The 25,556-nt window shown below is 39.2% G+C and overlaps 1 long non-coding RNA gene across 1 annotated transcript in view; it reads right to left on the bottom strand.

The window, feature by feature from the left end:
• Positions 1–5,607: 5,607 nt before the first annotated feature.
• The window catches only part of LOC131188509 (uncharacterized), a 79,157-nt gene continuing 59,208 nt past the window's right edge, over positions 5,608–25,556 (bottom strand). Inside the window, exons 2-3 of the long non-coding RNA XR_009152791.1 lie at positions 8,891–8,979; positions 5,608–5,727 (exon numbers count right to left, since the gene is read on the bottom strand). This is a non-coding gene — a long non-coding RNA (uncharacterized LOC131188509). The remainder of the gene's footprint in view (positions 5,728–8,890; positions 8,980–25,556) is intronic.

Below are 25,556 nucleotides of genomic sequence, written 5' to 3' on the forward strand. Positions count from 1 at the left end.
ATAACTAACCAGAGCTTCAGTAGTGCATTAAAGCTGGAATTTGAGACCAGAAACAAAGAAACCACAAGCCTGTGTGTCCCGAATTAGTATCCAGAGGACAAAGAGAGATAAAAGACACAAAGAAATGGGGTCAACACTGCTATGGATATCCTTTTTTTCCCTATTATTTTGAAAAACATGTTACCTCAAGAAGAACCCAGGCAGGCAGGAACATGGATATTTGTATTGTTAACTTTTAAAGAATGTTATTCTTTTCTGTTAAAATAAATGGATGGTAAGTTTAACATCAGGGCAGAAGAAACAAGTTATAGTTTATTCTTGTGGTCATGGTAGCATAGTGATTTAAATATATCTATATATTTGCCTTCACCCTTTCCAAAGAGGGAGAGAGGTGATGAATACATTTGTGTTAGTTTGTTTTTATATAATATAATAGGAATACATCTATAAAGGAGGGTTAATGGAGGAAAGCTAAATGCTATTGTATACACAAGTTTGTGTAAATGGTCCCCCCCGCAACTGTAAAACCATTAACTCCATAATCTCTAGCATCATCATTGGAACCATGGAGTGGATTATATATTTACAGGAGGGGGGGGGGACAATGCTAAAAAGGGAGGTGTCAATAATTCATTGCTTAAAAAGAGAATGGACTGATTTCCCAACATAATTCGTTCATTCTTCAGTTTACAGTACTGTCTTTTTCTAAAACGGGTGAGAGTCGTGCCCTTTATAAAATGCTTCAGTTGGGGTTTAATTTCTGGTTAAACATTTGTTGCTTTCTCTTTCTTCTTCTTTAATATAAGCCGTGACATCTTAGACAGCAGCACTAAGCTTGTTGGCTTATTCTAAATGTGCCTGAGGCAGAAATTTGTCAGCTGTTTCAGAAGCATCATGGAAATCAATACACCCTGGAATAAATGGGGTTGACGCCTCTTCTTGAAGCCTTATTGGCGGTTGGTGAATGTAAATAAGTCTTGATTTCGCAAAACTGTAAAATAATCATCCTGCAAATAAGCACTGTTGGAGTTGATAGAAGAATAAGCTCCGACCATTGATAGTTTACCCACAAAGGGAGAGTTCAAAGCCAGTCTCAAGAACCTATTTGTGTTGAGCTGACTGCTGGTTTTAAGTATGTGTTTGCTCTTTTCTTTTTTCTTTTTCCCCTGCAGACCAAAACATACCTGATGTCTGAGAAGGCTATGCTTGCTTTTGCTGATTAAAGTTAACGAGAAGCTACATATGCACATGGTTAGGTCTAATAAGATTGATTTATGTGGTGCCTCTCTTTGTCCTGATCAAGGTTGGTCATCAAAATAAAAATGCTTATGACATTGCCTCTGTCAAGTAGTTTTGCCTGAATTTTAAATAATTTTTAAAGTCAAGAAATTGTTTTTTGGTTTGTTTTTTTTTAAAAGGCAGAGTCACACATTTTACCACTCTATCCCAAACAGCTTTGCTGAAATGCTGAAGTCAGACATTACCCCTGTTGCAGGGATGCAACAAGGGTGGGTTCCAAATCCCATCACTACCGGTTTGCTCATACGCGCACGTGTGCTCATGCACACTCACAGCACTTCTGTGCATGCGCAGAAGCATTCCAGGCAGGTGGTCGGAGCCTCCCGCTGCTGCTGCTACCGGTTCGCCTAATCCAGTGTGAACCGATAGCAACCCACCACTGGGGGTGTGTGTGTAGCAAGTAGCTTCCCAAAGTAGCTTACACTTCATTTTCTGTTCTTCTTAGTGTTTTTCATGGGTCAGCTGGCAAGTAGAGCCAGAGGCAATGGACTCCTTCCACTCCTGTCAACCTGCTCCCGTGATCAATGACCTCTCTTTTACTGAGTTTGCATACATGGTTTCGGGAGCTCCCTCTCTCCAGCCGTCATAGACAAGAAGCTGAACATTTAGGGATGCTTACATGCATGCATACTTTTGTGTCGTTCTAAAGGTGAAAAATGTGAAACCCCAACAAAGTATGAGCCAGACCAACAGGCTTTGCCTGCCTTGAAAGTCTGACCTGCCGACATGCAGACATTCCTCTAGATTATGTTCTATTTCCAGGTAGCAAATTGTTTTGGATCATTGTCATGCGTAGAAATGCTCAGAAGGGTTGTTTGTGTTTTGTCTAGGATTGTGGGATGATGGATGTCAGTACTCTGCTTTTAGCAACCACAGCCATTCTTTACCCCCTAGATTTAATTGTCTTAATGCTCCCTCCTTTATTTGCCCTGTTGAACCACACAGCTACTATGGTTTCTTCTTGCCCTTTACTGCTCCCTGTTCTATGATTCGTTTTGCATCACTGTTGTATACTGCTGCAGTCTTGTTCCTTCAGACATTTTGATTTGTCCCTTCATTGGCTCTAATGGTTGAGCGTTGTAGTCCAAAATATTTGGGTTGAGACAAAACAACCAGCACCAAAACAAAAATCCTGACTATGAGGAAAACTCTTCTGCCGGTGTAGGCTTATATTTGGAATTCCTGTATACATAATACTTATGAATGGAAGAGTATAAAATAGAGCCAAACACAGTTAATTGGAGAAAAAGCATCATTTTCTATTTTTGTGGGGGAAAGGATGGTATCTATTTAAAAGGAAAACCATCCAATACATCTCTATAACCCTTCCTGCGCCTTTTACCTGTTTCTTTGGGGGCCCTCTAATCTGTCAACCACAAATCTCAGCCTTTAGCTCATCATTGCACCTTTAGCTCAAGTTTCTTTTTTTAAACTCCTGGTGGCTGCCTGGTCTAGTCCCTTCAGTCTTCTTTTTTCAGAAGTGGTTTGCCCTTGCCTCCTTCCCTCTTTCTCCTTAGGCATGAAAGCTGGCTTTATGCCTAAGACATGACAAGAACTGACATTCTCTTAAATGTTTAGCTTGGTGCCTTAAGCACCACACCAACCAGCTCTCCATAATTATATAGCTATGGTTTAATCTGGAGCAAACATATTGTAGATATAGGTATGGAAATTGGCAGCTGATGCAAAATTAAAAGGAGTCCCTAGGAATGAAACCCTAAGGGTAGATGCAGAATCACAAATCACTCTTCAAATCTCTATTAACTCCCATCTTCCTTGTGGTTAATTCCTTGGTGTTGCAATTAGCAGGCTGCCATGTTAAGAAAACACAAAGTTGGGGAAGGGGAGATGTGGCCAATCTATAAGGTCTGTATACTTCAGCCCTTCATTAGCCAAATGTATGAGTCTCTTCCTTATCCAAATGGGCCCCCAATTTGATTTTATGTAGCCAATGTGCACAATAGCCAGATGGAGTAGAAGGTACAGTTAGCATTTCCCAAAGCCTTTTCAAATAAAAAGCTAACATTCCTGCATCTTTGTTTCCATAATGCATTCTCTCCCTCCCACCCACCCCCAATCCATAAATCAGCTGATAATTGGGGTCTGTGAATGCATTAATATTCATAGTCAGGCCTGAGCCTTCTCTGGAGACCATCATCATTAACAACCAGAAGCAAGCAACTGGTGAAGTTCTGACAGGTAATATTGGTCACAAGAAGAAACATCTGTGCCATTTTTAATTTGCTTGACAGAGTTCCCTTGGAACTAGCTCCTGAATGTTTTCTAAGCCAAGCGGCTCTCATTTCAAACCTTAAGTATACCATCTTCCTCCTTCCCTCCCATGGCACGATGTGGAAAAAAATAATAATTATAAATACTTCCTGGTGAATATACATAAACAAATGCACGTGCAGCACTGAAGAAAGAAAAATACACACTGAATTAATATACATTATGTGACTGTAATAACCTAGGACTCAATCAACTATCAATAAGACCGAGTTATTTTTATTACTGACCATCATTTCTTCTTTCCAATGTTTGCGTCCTCTATCTTTCTCTATTTTTCTAGGGTTTTTTCCCCCCAGCTCCTCCTTCTTCCACTGTCATGAGAATCAAATATAGCTATCCAATTTGTTCTAGAGAACGGTTGCCCAATCTCAGAATCAGCAGTTTCATAGCTGGGGTGGGGATGGGTTTTCTTCTGGGTCCAATTTTGTTATCTGCAGGCTAAGAAGCTTTGATGATACAGCGTGCCTTTCAGATGAACCTTTTAGACTGATTCACAAACTGCAACCTCTGCAGACCGAGGTTGTTAGCTTCCTCATTAGATTACTGCAGTGTGCTTTATTAGTGGAGCTGCCTTTGAAGATGGTTCAGAAAATGACATTTGTGCAGAAGAAAAGGTTCTTGCTGGGCTTTATAGTCATCTAAATCATGTCTTGGTTGCCTCTGGAAGACTTTCATTTGCAGTTCTATCCATTCTGAATCCATGTTGGGAGAGGGGGGAAGCACTTAAACTGGACCAACAGGGCTCTTGAAGTTGCCCATCATTAAGTGAGAGTAGAACAGACACATTGCCCAGTTGATCATAGTCTTCCTCCTATGGAGAGATGTATTATCTATCTCTTTCATTATAGTTGGCACTAGGCTCACCTTTTTGTGAAATTATGCATTCTTCTTCTGAGAGAAGTTTGCATTTACCTTAATTACAAATCATTTGAACTTGGCTTTTTTTGGGGGGGGGAGGGGAATAAGTCTGCCAGTTTGAGAGAAATGTCCATGGGATATTTCTTTGTGGGACAATTCACCACAGGGTTTTATCAGCCTGGCTGAACGTTGCTGGACACAGAGCAGAATAGTGCAAGTTCAGAGATATTTGATTTTGCAGATGTACTATAAAGAACAGAGTGACAGGCAAAGGTGCCAGCATGAACTTGCTGAGGCTATGTCATGGGGATCCATGAGAATGACTTAATTTTGTCACTGGCCTTTTAAAAATGAGGATTGATACACTACTCGACAGGAAAGATTGCCCCCCACTCATAGTCCTGAGTTACTAGTGTATTTTCAGCTATCTTATAACAAGCTAATGATTTACTAAACCAATTGTGGCATGCTGCTCTCATTGAGCCCCTAAGACAGGGGTCTCCAACCTTGGCAACTTTAAGACTTGTGGACTTCAACTCCCAGAATTCCTCAGCCAGTAAAGCTGCTGCTCTAAGATATCTTCCCTTCAACAGGAACCTGGTTTTCTAGTAACAGCTAGGAAAGTAATACCTAGCAAAGGTCAGGCCTACAGCCTTTAATTGGCAGAGCTGGTTGAGTGGATTTTCACAGGTTCTGACATGGCATGAAGACAACTTCCTTTGAGCCTTCCTTGAAAGAATAAGCACTATTCTTTCCTATCCAAGGATAAAAACAAGAAGTGAATTAATTGGTTGGATAACATGTTTCAGCTTTATTCTTTGATCAAACTTAAATTGTACAATTTGTGGTTGTTAATATCGCCCCACCAATACAATCTCATTTTATTTGGAAGAACTTATCCCTCTCCATGCATTTGCTTGAATGCCTGAGGACTTGACATTAGATAGATCTCAGTGTCCAATTAGCAAATCCAAAATAAGGAAACACCCCCGGGAGAATTGAATTCCAAAAAGTAAAACTTTATTGGATACACCATGTTGGTCCTGAAGAAACAAAACCAGCTTTGGCTTCCTGCACAAATACTTGCCCTGTTAAACAATATTTTCTCCTTCTCCCCATTCCTGGTTGATCACATTGTCCAATTATGAGATGGTCTTTTGTTATGAGAACAGTCCATTTCTTTCTCAAGTGCCTGCAGTGAATGACCTTGCTGGCTCCATGCTCTCACAATCTCTGCTTACATTCTCCGTGTTTCCCTCCCTCCATTTCATTGGCAAGCTGAAAAACATTAGGTTTGAAAGAAGCAAAACAGTTCAGTCTTGACACCCAGGGCTTCACATGTTGGTCCTATACATAGATGGTCGTATCCAGTGGTGGGTTTCAATTTTTTTTACTACTGGTGGGTATGGCTTGATAGGCATGGCAGGGGAAGGATACTGTAAAATCTCCATTCCCACCCCAATCCAGGAGAAGGTTACTGCAAAATCTCCATTTCCTCCTGATCATTTGGGATATGGGAGGCAGAAAATAGATGGGGGTGGGGCCAGTCAGAATTTTTACTACTGGTAATTCAAACTAGTTAAAATTTTCACTACCGGTTCTCCAGAACTGGTCAGAATCTACTGAAACCAATCTCTGGTGTTATCTCCATATCATTGGATCTTGTGCACTCTGTCCTTCCCCAACCTTATAGAGAAATTAGAAGGAGAACTATGCTTGTCCTATTTTCCTGAAGTCAAGCACAATTCATCGTTCTGGTCTTCCCTGGAATGTTCTGCCATACTTTGGGAAAATGAAAGAACATATATATAATCAGAAACGGTTAAAGAAGGATCCAGAACGCTCTATACAGTGCATGACTTAACGTCTATTAGGTTAAGGTTCGGAGTCAGAGTCTCCCTGTGATGCTGCTAGCCTCTCACTTCAAACATCTAATGAAAAGCCCATCATTTCTGAAAGTTGCATTGTGGAACTGCTGAAGAATTCAAGGTTGTGTGTAAAACTCTTCTTACTATTAGGAGTGTTGTGATTTGGAAATTATACTTTATTGACACAAAATTATAGCCATATGACTCTGCTACCATATATTCAGTTTTCGCAATTATTATTAACATCTCGTTCATTTGATTAGCTGATACATGTTTACATTACCTATTTCTGGTCTGGGTAACATTTTCTTCCTAATTCAATATCAGCTTCAGCATAAACTATTCCCTTCTGTATTTTTCTTTTCCTATCTTCTAGTGCAGTGCAGTGTTTTCAAATTTGGCATGTTGCTGAGGAATTCTGGGTGTTAAAGCCCACACATCTTAAATAGCCAATGTTGAAAAACATTGTCCTAGAGTCTAGGAAAAAAGTGCTGTTAGTTTAGGAAGCCCAATCAGGAACCTTCCCTGAATAATACTATTGGCTCAAGGTTGACTCAACCTTCCATCCTTCCGAGGTCAGTAAAATGAGGACCCAGATTGTTGGGGGCAATCTGCTGACTCTGTAAACCGCTTAGAGAGGGCTATAAAGCACTGTGAAGCAGTATATAAGTCTAAGTGCTATTGCTATTGAAAAATCAGCAACTTCATTAAAACACTGAAAAGTTTATTTTGTGATGTTCTAATCCTTGGAGGTCATAAATGAGCTCAAGGGTTTCAAACCAGTTAAGCCTTTCCCCTAATCTGAATAATGTGTGGTGTTTTAACAGTAAAGAAGCTGGGCATTTTCTGATATTTCAGCTCTTCCTCCTCATGAGATTAACTCAAGGGTTTCATTAAAATGCAGTCCAGATATATTCCAATTAAATGGAAAAGAGGGAAATGAAACAGTGAATCTCTGAAGCATTAGGAATCTAACTCAACAAATAGTTAACAATGCCTTCAATGATTTATGTTGTTGTTACAGTTAAACATTAAAATTATTTTTAACTTCTATCTCTTGGAAGATTTTGATTGGAATGGATGAAATATTAGAAGTCCTGGATACACTTCTACGACCAAACCTCATTATAGGCTGACAATGCTAACTCTAGAAACAGTGGTAGGCAATTTGTGGGCTACAGGCTGGAGAACCTGCATTTCCTAACCCCATAAAATCATTTTGTAGAAGTCCACCGAATTTGCAACACTGAAAGCAGCATCTGCAAGGAAGAATCAAAATCAGCAAGTTGATGGTTGGAGGGTCACCATGGACTCCCACTGTAATATGTATTGACATATGTACAAAAGGCTGATACCACAACAACTCTCTTGTCAATTTTAACTCCTCATCCCCTGCAACACCATTGACCTGCAATTATTTGGACATTTTTCTGATGAAATGAAGGTTAATGTAAAAACTATTCTTTCTTTTTCAAAAAACAACAACAAACATTAACCAATAAACACATATGCCTATACACATCAAAGTTCCAAGTAACACCCCCAACGAAAGAAGACTCCGAGGCTAGAATTTCCTCAAAGTTCCATTTTATCAGAGATGTTGTATTGGCACATCTGGGAAAACCCAAATCTGAAAGTTTCCAGGTTTTCCCCACCCAAAAGAAAGTACAAGTCCCTTCCCCTGCACCCACATGTCCATCACACGGTCCAATCAATGCACTATCCCAACTGGAGATGCCTCCCAGTCACACCACTCCAGGTACAGGGCTGAATGTCCTTGACTCTCAGAGAAAAGAATGTTATTATGGCTAGATATCTCCCCAACTCCATACAATCCGCCCTCCCAGTTTCCCACAACACTAAATGTGGCAGCCCTGAAGATCCAAAGTAAAAGATGGCTTCCAAGTTTCAGGACTGACAATACAAAGTACTGGTGCAACAACATCACCCCCATGCCTTCTGCAGTCCTCAGGGGCCAAAAATAATTAGGTAGAAAAAATGTGCAGCCCATAATAAGAAAACCCTTCCTACTCTTGTTCACTCAGTTGATAACAATAATCTCTAATGCAAAATTGTCCTTCTTGTATTGTTCATCTGAATTAAAAAGTAATTCATCTTACTTTTTAAAATATATTTGCAGTACAGTGCTTACTGCTAAATGAGATAAATTTTTGCAGACCTATATTTGTTAGGTTTTATCAACTTGTAGGAAAAAATATAACATTTTTGAGTTTTTCCCTTTCTTTTACATACTAGTAAATATAATTACTTTAATTATTTTTCTGAATTGTTTGTTTGTTTTTATTTCCAAAGAAGCTGGAGTTTGAGGACATTTTTGTATTTCATTTTTCTTTCTATCTTTATATGTGTCTGCCCTGGCAAAGACATCCTATTTCCAAGTGGTATTCTGATCCATAATCCTCTTTAGAATCAGTGCCCGGCATTCCAAATAATGGAACAAATGAGTCATAAAGAAAGGCTAACATTTCTTAAAGCAAACAAAAGTGCTACACAGTATATTCCTCCCTTCCACCCTCCCTCACAGGTGAATCACTCTCTAGAGAAATACCTACCACTCTTTGTGATGAACATACACATAGCTGTTCTCATCCTCCATTCCGTTTCTTGGCCCTTGCCAGTTGGATCATCTTCACAATATTGTCTGTGGAAGAAACAGAGAGGTGGAAACAAAATTTGCCTAAAAAGATAATTAGGGGCCTGGAGGCTAAAACATATAAAGAACGGTTGCAGGAACTGGGTATGCCTAGTTTAATGAAAAGAAGGGCTAGGGGAGACATGATAGCAGTGTTCCAATATCTCAGGGGTTGCCACAAAGAAGAGGGAGTCAAACTATTCTCCAAAGCACCTGAGGGTAGAACAAGAAGCAATGGATGGAATCAAGGAGAGAAGCAACTTAGAACTAAGGAGAAATTTCCTGACAAAACAATTAATTAGTTCTGTCTCAACAATTAATGCTGGAGCATCCACAACTTGCCTCTAGAAGTTGTGGATGCTCCAACACTGGAAGTTTTTAAGAAGAGATTGGACAACCATCTGTCTGAAATGGTATAGGGTTTCCTGCCCTAAGCAGGGGGTTGGATTAGAAGACTTCTAAGGTCCCTTTCAACTCTGCTATTCTATTCTATTCTATTCTATTCTATTCTATTCTATTCTATTCTATTCTATTCTATTCTATTCTATTTTACTGGAATTGTGTGTGCTGATATACAAGAGAGGTGATGCACTTTCCAGAATGGATAGCCAGGTCAATCTGTTGCACCCAACTCAATGCAAGAAGCTAGGAATCTTTATGCATTATGGCTCATATTCTCATGGACCAACAGTTTGCTTCCAGAAGAAATCACTTTCTCTATTCTTACGGGGTATTTTGCGTGAAGGTAGACAGTCTAGGGCTCTGCAAAACTACGTATCACCCATCTAAAACAGCTTCAAGCACTGTACCAGGGATGTCTCCGCGGGATGATTAAAACATCAGGATGGAAGCTGTGATAGTGAGATCAAAAGTCTTCCTGTTTTTTATCTGCACCTTGATTTTGTTTTGGGTGTTTTTTTTAAAATCATCCCTTGCAGACACTCTTGCACTGCACAATCCTTACCTTTGAAGAGCAATGTGAAACTGCTGCATTGTTTTGCTTGCTCTTCTGACTCCCTCTGGCCCATCCAGCAGAGAGAGAGAGAGGGTGGGGGGGAGAAAGCTTCTGCACAGCAACTGAAAAGGCACACAAGCATTTTCTGGGGCTTCTAGAAAACACTTTGAACTACATTTGAACACATTCCCAAACCTAAATCCCACCCAACTATCCCCTTTTATAGGATCCTTTAAATTGCTTTCAAGTATGGACTTTCACAATTGTTGCCTTACAAATGAGCTGGATTATAACTCCTATCATCCACAGGTAGCAGTAACAAATAGTATTCTTTTAAAGCCCTTCATGGTTTGGGGCTAGCTTATTTGAATTACAAGTTAACGTAATACATTTGAATTAATTGCATCTACCTGACCCACCAGATTGGACAGGCAGGGTATGTTACAGATCCCCTTTATCAAGGAGATTCATCTACTGCAGTGATGGCTAACCTTTTCCGAACCGAGTGCCCAAAGCGCGTGCACACACGGTCAAATGCGTGTGCATGTGCCAGAACCCCCAAAATACAATGTGCACGTGGCCCCTGGGCATGGGCCTTGCCCCTGTGCATACGCATGCACCCTCACACGCGCCCCACTCCCACACATGCACACCCACATGAACCCCACCCCCACGCATGAACCTTGCCCCTGTGGCCCCCACACATGCCCCACCCCCGCACATGTGTGGCAGAGACCCAAAGACCATCTGGCCGGTGGGAGGTGTGCACACATGTGCGGCGGAGCTGAATTGGGGTGATGGCTCGCATGAATCCATAGGTTCTCCATCATGGATCTAGTGGGACTAGGAAGGGCCTTTTCTGTGGTGGCTCCTTCCCTGTGGGCCATCATCTCCATGGATATAAGACTGGGCCTCATCTTGCGACTCTTCCAAAGATCCTGAAGATATGGTTTTGCCAATGTAGTAGGTCTGGGGAGCCCAGGTTGATATGGAGCCAATCAAGTAGTTTGTTTGAATGTTGTCACTAGTAGAGTAGGGATCTACTGGGTTTAGTATTGGGGGTTTTATTACTGCCAGCCTCCCAGAGTCATCATGGCTGAGTTGGGTGGTCATGTATTTTCTTTAATAAATAAAATTAAAAAATCCCAACTCATTTGGGAACCGTGAGGCTAGGGAGAGGAACAATTAACTTCAGCAAGTTTGTGCCATTTGGCACCCATTGCCAAATTTATCAGTTTTGGAATGGGGTGCAGTGGTTAGTATGCAGTACTGCAGGTTACTTCTGCTAACTGCCAGCTGTCTGCAGTTTGGCAGTTCGAATCTCACCAGGCTCAAGGTTGACTCAGCCTTCCATCCTTCCGAGGTTGGTAAAATGAGGACCCAGATTGTCGGGAGCAATGTGCTGACTCTGTAAACCGCTTAGAGAGGGCTGTAAAGCACTGTGAAGAGGTATATAAATCTAAGTGCTATTGCTATTCACCATTAGTGATGTGATATGTGCAGGGGATACAATTTGGAGTCTTAAATGTAGGAGAGAGGGCAGTGAATCTCTTTCAGAATGGGTAAATCCCTTCTGCGATATTCCATTCTTACCACAGACAGTCTATGAATATTATCTGATTGGTCTGTGCGAAGCATTTGATGGAAGCCGAGTACTTAACCTTTGCACAGTTAGGTTGTTATATAAGAATAGAATGCAGGTATAGGAACTGATAGTTTAATTCATGAGGGTTCAAATTTTAAATATAAAATGACTCTTCTCGTGTTTCCATGAGCAGTTAGAAATTTATGGCTTGCTTGGCAGATATTACACATGGGTCTACCGAATGCTGCTCAAGGCTTATCAATTTAACCCTAAACTAATCTATTAATAATGATTATATTCTGTGATTTGAACAAGCAGAAGAAGCCTTTATCCTGCATTCAGACAACATTATTGTTGCCAAACTATGAGTGGCTGGTAAAAGTCACATCTATCCAGATGTTTATGGTGGCATAAAGAGCATTTTCACTTCACTTTTATCATTTAATCATCTTTAAAATTGGATTTGTGAGCAAATTCAGTTGCTGTACTTTGAAAAAAAATAACACCTTTCCTCCTCATTTTTAACTGGTATCTTCCAGTTTAGGAAAATGAGCTCAGACAGAAGTAGTCAGAAGTACTCAAACACTACCTAATCTATAACCTAAACCACAAATATCTGCCAACCAACCAAACAACGTAGCCATACTCGTAAAAGATACCATCGAGAGAGAACAAAAACATCAAAATGCTATATTATTTGGATTAGATAACACCAGTGAACCAGATATCACTAAGGTTCATAACATCATTAAAAATTATAATTCACCCACCATCTCCCCTGATGAAATAATCGAAGTCTCCAGAGATGGACCAGAATACAAAAACAGTGATAGCTCAGTGGCGCCTAGATTCTGTAGAGTCATCTGCATAAATGGGACCAGCAAACAAAACTTCATTTATGCTATAAACTCAATTGCCAGAATCAACCCCATTCACAGCAAACTTCGATCATGGCCTGATCTATCATTTCTGCAACGGATCCGCTCCCGCGAACTCCGCACAGAACTCAAACAACAGCAAGACAAAGGTGAATCCAACTTATACATTGACTACCGTGCTGACTCCATTAAAAGAAAAACCTATAATCAATTGCCCAACACCCAACCACCCATCACCCAAAACATCCAACCATCCATCGTACAGAACTTTCAACCAGCCGTCATCCAAAACTAGATATGCACAGCCCTTATTTCCTCTATACCAGCCACTACAGAACTTAAATGCAAACTAATAAATGCAAGAAGAATTGTAAACAAAATGCCTGAATTTCTCCTCTTGTTAAATACTGGTATATTCAACATTATATTTGTATGCGAAACATGGCTGAACTCATCCCTCCCAGATTCCATCATTTCAGACAGAGAATATCATGTTTTCCAGTCCGATCGCAAAACCCGCAGAGGAGGTGGAGTGGCTATCTTTTACAAAAAGTCACTGAATCTAAAAAATATTCAAGTTGCCCATAAACTCACTCTTCCAGAAACTATTGTCTGTGAACTGTCCCTTAACATCACACTTTGCTTCTTGCTATGCTACAGAGCCCCCGACTACAACATTGCACATTTGAATATGTTAACCACACTACTAACATGGGCTGCTTCTTGCCCTTATCCTCTCATCTTCCTGGGTGACCTCAACCTTCCTCTTCTTAATTGGATAACAAACGAATGTACAACTGAACCCATCCATACTACCCTGTACAATACTGTTACAAATCTAGGTCTTGATCAACTAGTAACTAACAATACAAGACTCAACAACTGCCTTGACTTAATCTTCTGCAATAACGCAAACTCAATTTATGGACTACAAATAAAATAGAATAGAATAGATTTTTTTTTTATTGGCCAAGTGTGATTGGACACACAAGGAATTTGTCTTGGTGCATATGCTCTCAGTGTACATAAAAGAAAAGATACGTTCATCAAAGTACAACATTTACAACACAATTGATGGTCAATATATCAATATAAATCATAAGGATTGCCAGCAACAAGTTATAGTCATACAGTCATAAGTGGAAAGAGATTGGTGATGGGAACTATGAGACGATTAATAGTAGTGCAGATTCAGTAAATAGTTTGACAGTGTTGATGGAATTATTTGTTTAGCAGAATGATGGCCTTCGGGAAAAAACTGTTCTTGTATCTAGTTGTTCTGGTGTGCAGTGCTCTATAGCGTCGTTTTGAGGGTAGTAGTTGAAACAGTTTATGTCCAGGATGCAAGGGGTCTGTAAATATTTTCACGGCCCTCTTCTTGATTCGTGCAGTATACAGGTCCTCAATGGAAGGCAGGTTGGTAGCAATTATTTTTTCTGCAGTTCTAATTATCCTCTGAAGTCTGTATTTTTCTTGTTGGGTTGCAGAACCGAACCAGACAGTTATAGAGGTGCAAATGACAGACTCAATAATTCCTCTTTTCCAACAGTGACCCTTTTCCAACAGTGACCACAGCATGATAGACTTTTGTCTCAATATACGCCCTTACAATAATCTCCATAATAATGGTTTAGCAAACTACAATTTCAAAAAAGCCAACTATGATCTTATAGACACCGACCTCTCATCTCTTGACTGGCAAATTCTATTCTCTAACTGTATCACTCTGAAGACCACTATAGCGTTTTCCTACTTGAAGTCAATAGAGTCATTAAATTATACGTACCACAAGCCACCACCAAAATCAGGAAAAACAAATTACCCATTTCAATAAAAAAGCTCCAATCCAAAAAAAAATCTTTCTGGCAAAAAAACAAAACTGGCTATGTAGCCAACTTTAAAAACCGCTACAAAAATATATGCCACCAAATAGACTGAATGCACTAATTACCACATCAAACAAGAAGAAGACCTTCTGCGCACAAAATCCAATCGCGCTTTCTATAATTTTGTAAACAACAAACTTAAAGACTCGAGATCCATCCCACCCCTAAAAGGATCTAACGGTAAAGAATGTAATGATGAAACAGTTAAAGCAAACCTCTTTAACAAATTCTTCGGCTCAGTCTTTGTTAACAGTAATGGCTCATACCCAATATTCCCCAGTCGTACCAACAATGAGTATGACGATCTAACACAAATTGATTTCACAGAAGATAATGTTGAAAAGGCCCTTCGCAGACTGAAACCATCTCTATCTATTGGACCTGATGGTCTATGTGCATACTTCTTAAAAAAGCTTTCCACTGTTATAGCAAAACCCCTAAGCATAATCTTTGAAAAATCTTTCAGGACCAGCTCCCTTCCCAAACTATGGTCACTAGCCACGGTCATCCCTGTCTTCAAAAAAGGAGACCCCAGCCTAGTTGAAAATTACAGACCAATTTCTTTATGCTGTGTCACTTGCAAAGTAATGAAATCAATCATCAACCAATCCATCACCCTCCACCTTGAAACAAACAACCTACTCTCTAATAAACAATTTGGTTTCAGAAAAAAATTATCCTGTAATTTACAACTTCTTCACTGCAAAAACATATGGACTCCAAATCTTGATCAAGGCAAAGCAATAGATGCAATTTACATAGACTTCTGTAAAGCTTTAGACTCAGTGGTACATGACAAACTTCTTCTAAAAGTAAAATCCTATGGCATCTCCGGACCCCTCCATAATTGGATAACAGCGTTCCTGTCAAACAGACAACAGGTAGTCAAAATAGGCAGTGTCCTATCAAATCCCGCTCCTGTCAATAGCGGTGTCCCCCAAGGCAGCGTTCTAGGACCAACACTCTTCATATTATACATTAACGACCTCTGTGACCATATTATAAGTAATTGTGTTCTCTTCGCCGATGATATTAAACTATTTAACACTACCAACAATACGGCTACCCTTCAAAATGACCTTGACTTTGTGTCGGAATGGTCAAAAATTTGGCAACTCCAAATCTCAACCAGCAAATGCTCTGTCTTACACATTGGAAAAAAGAATCAGAATACTAAATACAAGCTTGATGGACATTACCTTGTAGATGACCCTCACCCCGTCAAAGACCTTGGAGTTTTCATATCAAACGATCTAAGTGCCAAAGCCCACTGCAACTACATCACCAAAAAGGCTTTAAGAGTTGTAAACTTAATCTTGCATAGCTTCTTCTCCAGAAAGATTACACTACTAACCAGAGCATACAAAACATTTGCTAGACCAATTCTCTATTACAGCTAGCCTGTCTGGAACCCACACCTCATTTCGGACATTAATACAATTGAGCGTGTCCAGAAATATTTTACAAGAAGAGTTCTCCACTCCTCTGATCACAACAAAATACCCAGACTTGAAATTCTGGGTTTAGAAAATTTAGAACTCCGTTGCCTTTGGCATGACCTGAGTATAATTCATAAAATCATCTGCTACAATGTCCTTCCTGTTGAAGATTATTTCAGCTTCAATCGCAACAATACACAAGTACACAATAGATTTAAACTTAATGTGAACCGCTTCAATCTTGATTGTAGAAAATATGACTTCAGTAACAGAGTTGTTAATGCCTGGAATGCACTGCCAGCCTCTGTGGTATCTTCCCAAAATCCCCAAAGCTTTAATCAAAGACTATCTACTATTGACCTTACCCCATTCCTAAGAGGTCTGTAAGAGGCGTGCATAAGAGCACCAGCATGCCTACCGTTCTTGTCCTGATGTTCCCTTTGATTGTATCCAATTCATATGGTTATTTCATGCTTATACTTATATATACTGTTGTGTTTGACAAATAAATAAATAAACAAACAAACAAACAAACAAACAAACAAATAGTAAAATAGTAGGATAACAGATACATGTAGAATTATGCCTCAGTGAGTTTAATGGAACTTCCTTCCAAATAAGCAGATGTTGTACTTCAAATTGAGGAGTTTTATAAAAAGAATATCTGCTTTATTAGAATTATTATTATAACTAATTATAACTATTATTAGTCAAATGTGTTTCTCACGAAATGGTATTATTGCTATTTTTGTTAATGACATCAATCAGGTGGTGGATTTGCATAATGCAACCTGTCATTTATTTCAAGTAGAGTTCTGCCTATTAGAAAGCAAAGGCATATGATTTCATAATGAAGTCAAATAATTTCAAACAATTTAAATAATAAAGTCAAATGGAACATAATTATGTATAATCAAACAGGATGAAAAGAGGAGCCAGATGGAAACTGGTATCTGGGCTGCAACTTGACTTCAGGAGAGAAGGAAGGGAAGAGGCCGAGATGACATCTGTAATTGCCACCACTGCCGATCTGAAAGGCAATTTCGCAGGGTCAAAGGACACTTTGTTTCCCTCGGACCTTTTGGAAATAAAGCCGAACAGTCTGGCCAGGCACACTGACAGGGGTGTAATCCATTTGTTTTCCCCATAGGGCAATCATTCAATCAAGACTTCATGAAGCCAGACTCAGCCATAATATTAGCCCCTCACCCTTATTTGTAGATAACATCTGATGGGAACCTGGCTGCCATAGTAACTAAGGGAATACAAATTAAATATGGTCTTATCAGAGCTTTTCCTTTTCCTAACAATGTCTTAAATGATTATGTTTTGCACTGATGTCTTCTCTCTCATTTCACAGTAGGATAAGTGGCCAGGTTTGTACCACTGGATTTCTACCTTCAGTAAAATTAAGCTCTTTGTGTCCTAGACCATCCGTCTGGTCAACTCACAAGATTCGGTTTTCCCACCATGTACATGTATACATCCAAAGTGGACCGCGTTGTTTTTCTGTGTCACATAATATATGTGGGTATATACATAATTTTGTATTTATTTATTTATTTTGTTATGTTCATGTAGTGTATATTGGAGCTGGTGATCCTTTGAGAGCTGTATGCAACAAAATTTCATTTTAATGTATGCTGCTTAGTGTACCTTCAAAGTGACAATAAAGTTATTGTTCCCTTCCCTTCCACTCCATTCCACTCCACTCCACTCCACTCCACTCCACTCCACTCCACTCCATTCCATTCCATTCCATTCCATTCCATTCCATTCCATTCCTACAATTCTATTCTGTTTGTGATATATACTGTATGTTTGTTTGGTTGTTTGGCTTGATACTTTTCAGTAAAACAGTCAGACAATTCAGTGTCAGAAGTTGATCTTCCGAATACAACAAGTGAAACAATTCCTTTAGTTATTTATTTGAATAACAACAACAACAACTTGAATCTGGTGAACAAAGCCTGAACTGCCATATACAAAATTGCTGTACCACACCAATATTCTACAGATAGTATTTATTTAATACCCACTCATTCCATGAATGTTGAAAGCCACCATGTTGCTGAACAAGGGGTACATATGATGAGTCCTCCTAGTTATAGCAATTGTAATGTCCCTGTAATCATATAATCACAATTCAGACTCTTGGCAACCAATTTACAATTATGATATCGCAGTAGTGATATGATTGACATTTGCAACCCTCACTGCCAGCTTCCGACTAGCAGAGTCATTGGGGAAGCCGGCGGGAGGTTGCAAATGGTGATGCAGATGGGATTTGCTTAATGGAGGCAGCTGGGACTTCTGGAGCTTCAATTATAAATTGGCAGTCATGTTCATACCTTACAGCTGCCTCGCTTAGCAATGGAATTCTCTGTCCCAATTACTATCGGTAAGCAAGGACTACCTGCATTATCATGTTTCTTCAGACATGGCTTAAATAAAGAACAACGTTCTTCTTGACATTCTCAAATCCAGATTCTACATTCCACAATCAAGACACATTAAAATCCAAATGATTTCTGTCATGAAAGAAAAAGTTGTATGCACATAAACACACATACGCATAAAAAGGAAATATATGTCTAACACTTTGTTCCATTTTTTGGGGAAAAGATGAAACATACAATCTTTTAAAAAGATATAGATTGATCAAATGTATCTTGAGAATGTACAGCTTAATATTATGTCTGATTATTCATTTATTGCAAGAGGAGGGGGAGGAGGTAGTTTCCATTTCCAGCAAATAGAGAACAGTATTTCTTATTGCTTATTGCAAAATTTCTCAATGAGTATCACAGAATGAATGTGTGGCTTTTGTTAAAAGAATATAATTAAATGGTTTAACTACAATAGGAAATTGGCCAAATATTTGTAATATAGATTTATTTTAAAAAAGAATCAATTCAGCAGTAGAACACATACATGGTATAGAAAAGTTTCCAAGATCAAGTACACCTCAGAAAATATTCAGTCTGAAGTCTTGGAAAATCACTGCCATTGAGCACAAATGAGGATCCAACTCATGGATGATGCCCATCAAGGGTTACAGATGTTGCAAGTGATATAGAGACAAGATGTTGGTGCCATTTCTGAACAGGAGAAGAAAGTTCCAGGGGTTTTGAATCTGCCTATTTAGTTCAATAAACTAAAACCAAGCCTATTGCAGAGCAGATGATGGCTTTTTATATAAATCACCACAAGTGATTTATAGCATTTGCTTATAAGGAGAGTTTTATCTGAAGGAAATGGCCAGAGTTGCTACAATACCTGAAACGTACTTACCATGAACCAAAAAAAAAGAACCTGATCATTGTGAGCTAGTATTTCATTCCATGGAAATGGTTTTTATTGTTGATTTACATCTTGTTTGTTCAGTAAATATGAGCAAAGACAAAAGGAGTATATTGCCAAACATGGAGGTTCTATAATCTTTTCATTTCATTAGAAATAAAGAAAAGAGACAAGAAAATAGAATGTAAATAGAACACAGTGAAGTATGAAGTGATCAGGTTAATGCAAACAGTGTTTCCACATTTAAAATTGACACACGCCACTGATTAAAACTAAAAATTCATTTCTAAACCTATTTACTTGGAATCCAACCCAATTAATTTTAATACTGCTTCCTTCAGAGCATATAAAACCATAATCTAACACACCCTCATCTTAAAAAAAAAATAAAGTTAAAGTTGCACTACGTAATATAATGCTTCTCAATACATCAAAATGGATTGAAAAGTTTCATATTTATGTCGGGCATCTCAATTTGAACAATATATTTCAAAATGGGATATGCAGCAGCTACTCATACTGACCAGATCAGGAAATAAGCATGTTTTAACCCAAATTAAGCAGTTCTGATTCTGACTGATTCTATCTCCATGGAACAGTACTCTATAGGTAGTCATGGACTTACATTCACAATTGAGCACAAAATTTATGTTGCTAAGTGAGAAATTTGTTAAGTGAGTTTTGCCCCATTTTACGGTTTTTCTTGGCACATTGTTTACTGAATCACTGCAGTTGTTAAATCAGTAATACTAACGGTTGGTTTCCCCATTGAGTTTGTTTGTCAGAAAGTTGAAAAAGCTGATAACATGAACCCGGGAAGGTGGAACCGTCATAAATGTGAGTCAGTTGTCAAACATCTGAATCTAAATCATGTGACCATGGGAACATTGCAACAGTCATAAGTGTGGAAAATGATCACAGGTAACTTTTTCCAGTGTCTCATTGTAACTTTGCACGGTCACTAAATGAATTATTGTAAGTCAATTACTTGCACTAATACAGTTCACAAATGACTTCAGTCTCTGGCTATCTTCAGCGATATTGACTAAAAATCCAAAATCAATAATAACTTTTAATTTACTTTAATAATGTAAATTCAGAACAAACACAACTGTCTACTGTATTATTCAGGCATGCTGAATTCATTGGAAATTGAATGGAAATTCCTCCTGTAGCAATCAAGCCTCAGCCATTCTATTACATGAAAATGACATTACTCATGGAGCCTGTGGGTTAGATTTAGAGGGCGACACTATTCTATTAATGCCCTAAGATAGTTAATGAAGAATTCATTAGAGGACTATAACCTTGAGGCCTTTTTCATTAAAGAAGATGGAGGTTTTCCAATCAATTATATTTTGCTAATTAGTATTGTATCTGAAAAATGGCTATGTTTATGGGCCTAATGCAGTAAATCCCACAGGCCGGCAATTTGCAAATTGAGAATAAACAGCAGCATTTTCTTCTTTATTATACTTTCAGTATTTTTGCTTCAAAAACATCCGCCTCTGCAACATACCAAAATAATGCCAAAATTATAGTACAGCCACTAGGATTTCATAATGCGAGCTGTGCAGTTGCCTATTTGTTGTCTGATGAAAATCATAAATCACAGCATTTGCATGATGTCATCCTTACACACTGCTTATCATTTGCTCCCCACCCCAAATTTACTGACTGATGGAAATCTATGTTACAGACAGTGTTGTAACCTTAAGAAACATGCTCACTGAAGTACCTCATAACAACAAAATTGTTGGAAGAAATTTAAAAGCAAATGATTAGATGGAATCTCTGAGAAAGATTCAAGTAATTCAAAGCAGGTTATAACTGATCAGTGATAAATCACTGAATCACTAGTTAGTGAGGAGTTGATCAGGCTAGTTTTCCTAAGTTCTGTTAAAAAAAAAAAAGAATAACAGAACCAAAGATCCAACATTAAGCACCCAAAAGAAAAAGCAACACCTCCTATAAATTCTGAGAATAAGCATAGTTTCATATAGCACATGACAATATAATAAGATATACAACAGAAGCCAAATATACACCCATTGACTAAGACACTCTTTCCAACTTGGGTGCTTTCCAGATACATTGAAGCTGAACTTGCAGAATTCCCACTCATCATGGCCTTTTGTGTTGCTGAAGGTGGAAGGGACTACAAAGATCATCTGCAGCAACTTTCTGCAATGTGCATAAAAAATCAGTCAACTATCCTTGAAGGGTGGTTAACATACTAACAGAGTTGAAAATGAGTTAGTTGTCCCATCTATTCTTAAAAACCTCAGAAATGGAGAACCCACATCCTCTACAAATGGCATATCTTTGGGCAAGGCCTCATAGTGAAAACCTGGACTATGGAATAATATACATTAATATCCTGTAGGAAGTTAGCACCCACCCCTCTCCTAGAAGAATGAAATATTTTAGGAAATATTAAAAAGGCAGAATATATCTCCCTGGATGAGAAATGGAGAAACATGTTTTAAAGACAAAGCAGCTCCCACCTTCCTGCCTCCCCCCCCTCTACCTTTGTCAATGGGCCAGAGGCAGAAACCCAATCCCCCCCCACCTTTGCCAATGGACCATCATCTGCAACACAATAGGACCCATCTAGCAACAGAAACTCTCCACATGGCACCTAGGAAGATTACATCAGCCAGCAAGGCTAGCCAAGATCCCCACCCCCTGGGAGTCTGACAACCAATCAGGGTACTCTTCCTGCGCCCCAGGAAGTTCAGAGCTCAGAGAGGGCATAAAACCAAATCACACTCAGCCTCTCTCCCTCTTTTCTGTTCGGAACTCAAACCATGTGATCCTGACCCCCATTAAACCATCTTTCCAAGTAGTCTCCATGTTTTTTTGTCTTTTTCCCCACTTGGAACTGAACCCGGATGGACATTTCTTCCAACAGGCCAAACTAAATTTTGTGGACAGTCTTCAAGGATCCAATTATTACAACTTGGAATGGATTAGATGCTCTCAGATCATGTGTTATTGTTGACAACGATGATGATTAAGTGGATTGAATCAGAGCATGAAGTGGAGAACTTCATTTTTTAAAAAGCTCAAACCCAGAGAATGAATTTATGAGCCATCTGGAGAAGGGATGAGGTAACCTCTGTCATAGAAATGAGCACGTCACTATGTTTCAGATGCTTCTGGATTGTTTAAAATGTACACATTTTAATCTTGCATTTTAAATTTTATGTCACATAGTGAATAGTTTGCCTTATTCTAATTGTGATGCTTCTGACACAATTAAACTAATCATTATGGTGTCCCCTTTTTCAACTGTATCTCCCAGAAGAGGAATGGAAAACTATTGCAGAGGTGACAAGATGGTTGAGAACTCTCCCATTGTCTCAAAAGCCAGGGCCAGAAATAATAAAAACACATTGCAGCAACCTAAATTTTGCTTAAATGTAAGGGCAATGTATATAAATATTAATTTACACACAATCTAAGCTACTGTGCCATGCCAGATTTAACAGAGAGACCCGGACAAAATATTGCACATGGTTATCAGTGACTTATGTATCAGGCAGTGTTAGTCCCCTCTGAATGTCTCATAGTGAGAAAGAAAGACTGGTGTGATACAAGGGCATTGGACAAGGTAGGAAATTAAAAAGACAGCAAGTTTCTGCTCTTGTCTGAAGTGCCATCAGTGCCTCAGCTAGGCAGCTGTCCAAAGATGCCAGGAGATGATGTCTACGTTGCTGCCAAGAATGGCTATAAACTCTGTGACTCCTTCAGGCACAATCTACTTGGAACAGGTCCCGTGCCAGCCTCAGTGATGCTCTCACACAACTTTCAAATCAGTTTCCCTGCAGTTCAAAGAAACCTGAATCTCACCAAGCTTGAAATACACTGGCACTGAAGAGTTAGTTATGTTTAAACTCCATAGAATGAGCTGGATCTCAGAAGAAAATTAATTTTGCATAAAATAATCTATGGACACCGTTTTACTTACCATTTCCCTTTAAAGAATTTCCATGCAATTTGCTTTTGTCAAGGCTTCCAGTTTGAGCAGTAAAATATTTTACATATTGAGCTAATAGCTGGTCATTTCATTTCTACTAAACAGATGTGGAAAAGCATTTTCACACCTGGCTGCAATTAACAGGATGCAGAATCCATCATGTTCTTACCAGAAAACATAGTAACTTAAATTCAAATCTATATCAATGCTATATTAAGATTATTAGATAGCCTGATGTCTATGAAGAACTTTCTGGTGCCTACCAGACTGCCTGCTCCTACCTGACTTTTTAGAAGCATTACTTCTTTTTTTTAAGAAAGTAAATCAAAAACTGGCATGCTGCTAAATGAAGCATTAGCCTCTAGCATCATCTATAGAATATCATAGGTCTCTGTAACCCCAAAAGAAAAATTGTGGGTGGTTTCAACTGAGGCTATGTTTGAAAATGTGCCTATTTGCTTAGAGAAAATGAAAAGTATCAGCTGAGTATCAAAGAATATACTTATGAGATATGAAGAGAACAAGCAAAAAGGAACAAGCTTACCTGCTTGCTTTCTGGGTTCCATAATTGGATGCACCCACATAAGTTCATAGCAGATTCACAAGAAAGTCTCCAAATGTTGCCTATATCTATGTATTCTGTGTCACAAAGGCCCAAACATGTCAAGATTCAAGAAAAGTAGGGAAGAAGGAGAAGGGGAAGCTTGGTATAGCACATGCAGAGAAGCTGTGCTAATTGAGCTAGAGTGATAGCCATTAATAAGGCAAAGTATCTCATGGGTGATATGCTCAGACCAGTGGTGAAATTCAGTTTTTTTTACTACCAGTTCTATGGGCGTGGGTTGGTGGGCATGGTGTGGCTTGGAGGGTGTGGCTTGGTTGGCATTGTAGGGGAAGGATACTGCAAAATCTCCATTCCCATCCCACTCTGGAGCCAGAGGTGGCATTTGCCGGTTCTCCGAACTACTCAAAATTTCCACTACCAGTTCTCCAAACTGCTCAAAAATTCCGCTGCTGGTTCTCCAGAACCTGTCAGAACCTGCTGGATTTCACCCAGAGGTGGGTTTCAGCAGGTTCTGACCATTTCGGAGAACCCGTAGTAAAAATTCTGACTGTCCCCATCCCCATCTATTCTTTGCCTCCTGAGTCTCAGGTGATCGGGAGGAAATGGGGATTTTGTAGTAACCTTCTCCTGGATTGGGGAGGGAATGGAGATTTTACAGTATCCTTCCCCTGCCATACCCACCAAGCCACACCCACCAAGCCATGATACGCCCACCAAGCCACACCCACAGAACTGGTAGTAAAAAAAAATTAAAACCCACCACTGACTTCACCCCTGGCTCAGTCCAATTAAATATGGCCAAATGCACCACCTATTGCTTTTTATCTGCTCTAGCAAAAAATATTCATGGCTAAAGCAGAGAAGGTTTAAGAATCCGAAGGAAAACATCACAAACTGAGGGTTGAGTTCCCTGCATCTTTTAGATAATGCTATGATTAAAGTGATTTTAGTGACAACGTGAATCCCCCCCCATATCCTGTGCCATATGATGTCTGCTCTGCATGTCATTCTGGCTCTAGGAACGGAATGAGAACAATGAACCTTTAAGGGAGAAGAAGAAATTACGGAGTTCTATGAAAGTGGAAAACACGAGAAAGAAACTCAAAATAACTCCTATTCCGCTCCCTGGTTTTGTCTGGTAGAAAATGAGACATGGAGAATATCTGGCAAGCTTCCAAGAATCTGTTATTTAGGATTGAAATTCACATTGTGTTGTAATTTACATTAGTATATGACACCAGAGAAAATAGAAAATAGTGAAAATGGAAAACATGTATCAAGACACTTTTAATCAATGCTGGAAATTTGAAGAGCATGAAGGAGCATTTTATCATGTATGGTGGACTTGTGAACAGTGGTGGGATTCAAGTAATTTAACAACTGGTTTTCTGTCCTAATGATTTCTTCCAATAACCAGTTTGCCAAACTGCTCAGAAAGTTAACAACCAGTTCTCCCGAAGTGGTGCGAACTGGCTGAATCCCACCACTGTGGGATTTGTAAAAAAAGCCAAAAACCAAAAACCGAATACACTTATGATAGAAAGATACTGTTCCAGAGGGCAGATCTAGGGACCGAGCAGACATACTCCTGGTTCTAAAAAAGTGGCATTGTTTGATAGATGGGAACTGAAGGATGCTTACTCTGTCAGGTTTTATAGGATCAGCAGATACTACAGGGGGAAAGATGGTCCCTCAAATAACAAGACTCATCTTCTTCTTTAATAAAATATTTTCCAGGTTTGTTTATAATTTTAAAAAAGGCAATGTTGGATAGACTAAGACTCCCACCTCCTTCCCCAAGGCTGGGGAAGCAACTGTTTACATTTTCCCTAAATACAAGTTGTAAACTGACAGCATCACTTCTTCCACTAACCAATGCATTCCGTCTGTGAGATCCATTTTAGATTGACCTTGCACAGAAAGTCACATGACTTTAAAATCTGGTTTAATTTTTGAGTTGCTTCTCCCTCTCTTGGGTTTGTAACATCTTGCC

This window comes from Ahaetulla prasina, chromosome 1 (assembly GCF_028640845.1).
Source record: "Ahaetulla prasina isolate Xishuangbanna chromosome 1, ASM2864084v1, whole genome shotgun sequence".
NCBI lineage: Eukaryota > Metazoa > Chordata > Lepidosauria > Squamata > Colubridae > Ahaetulla > Ahaetulla prasina.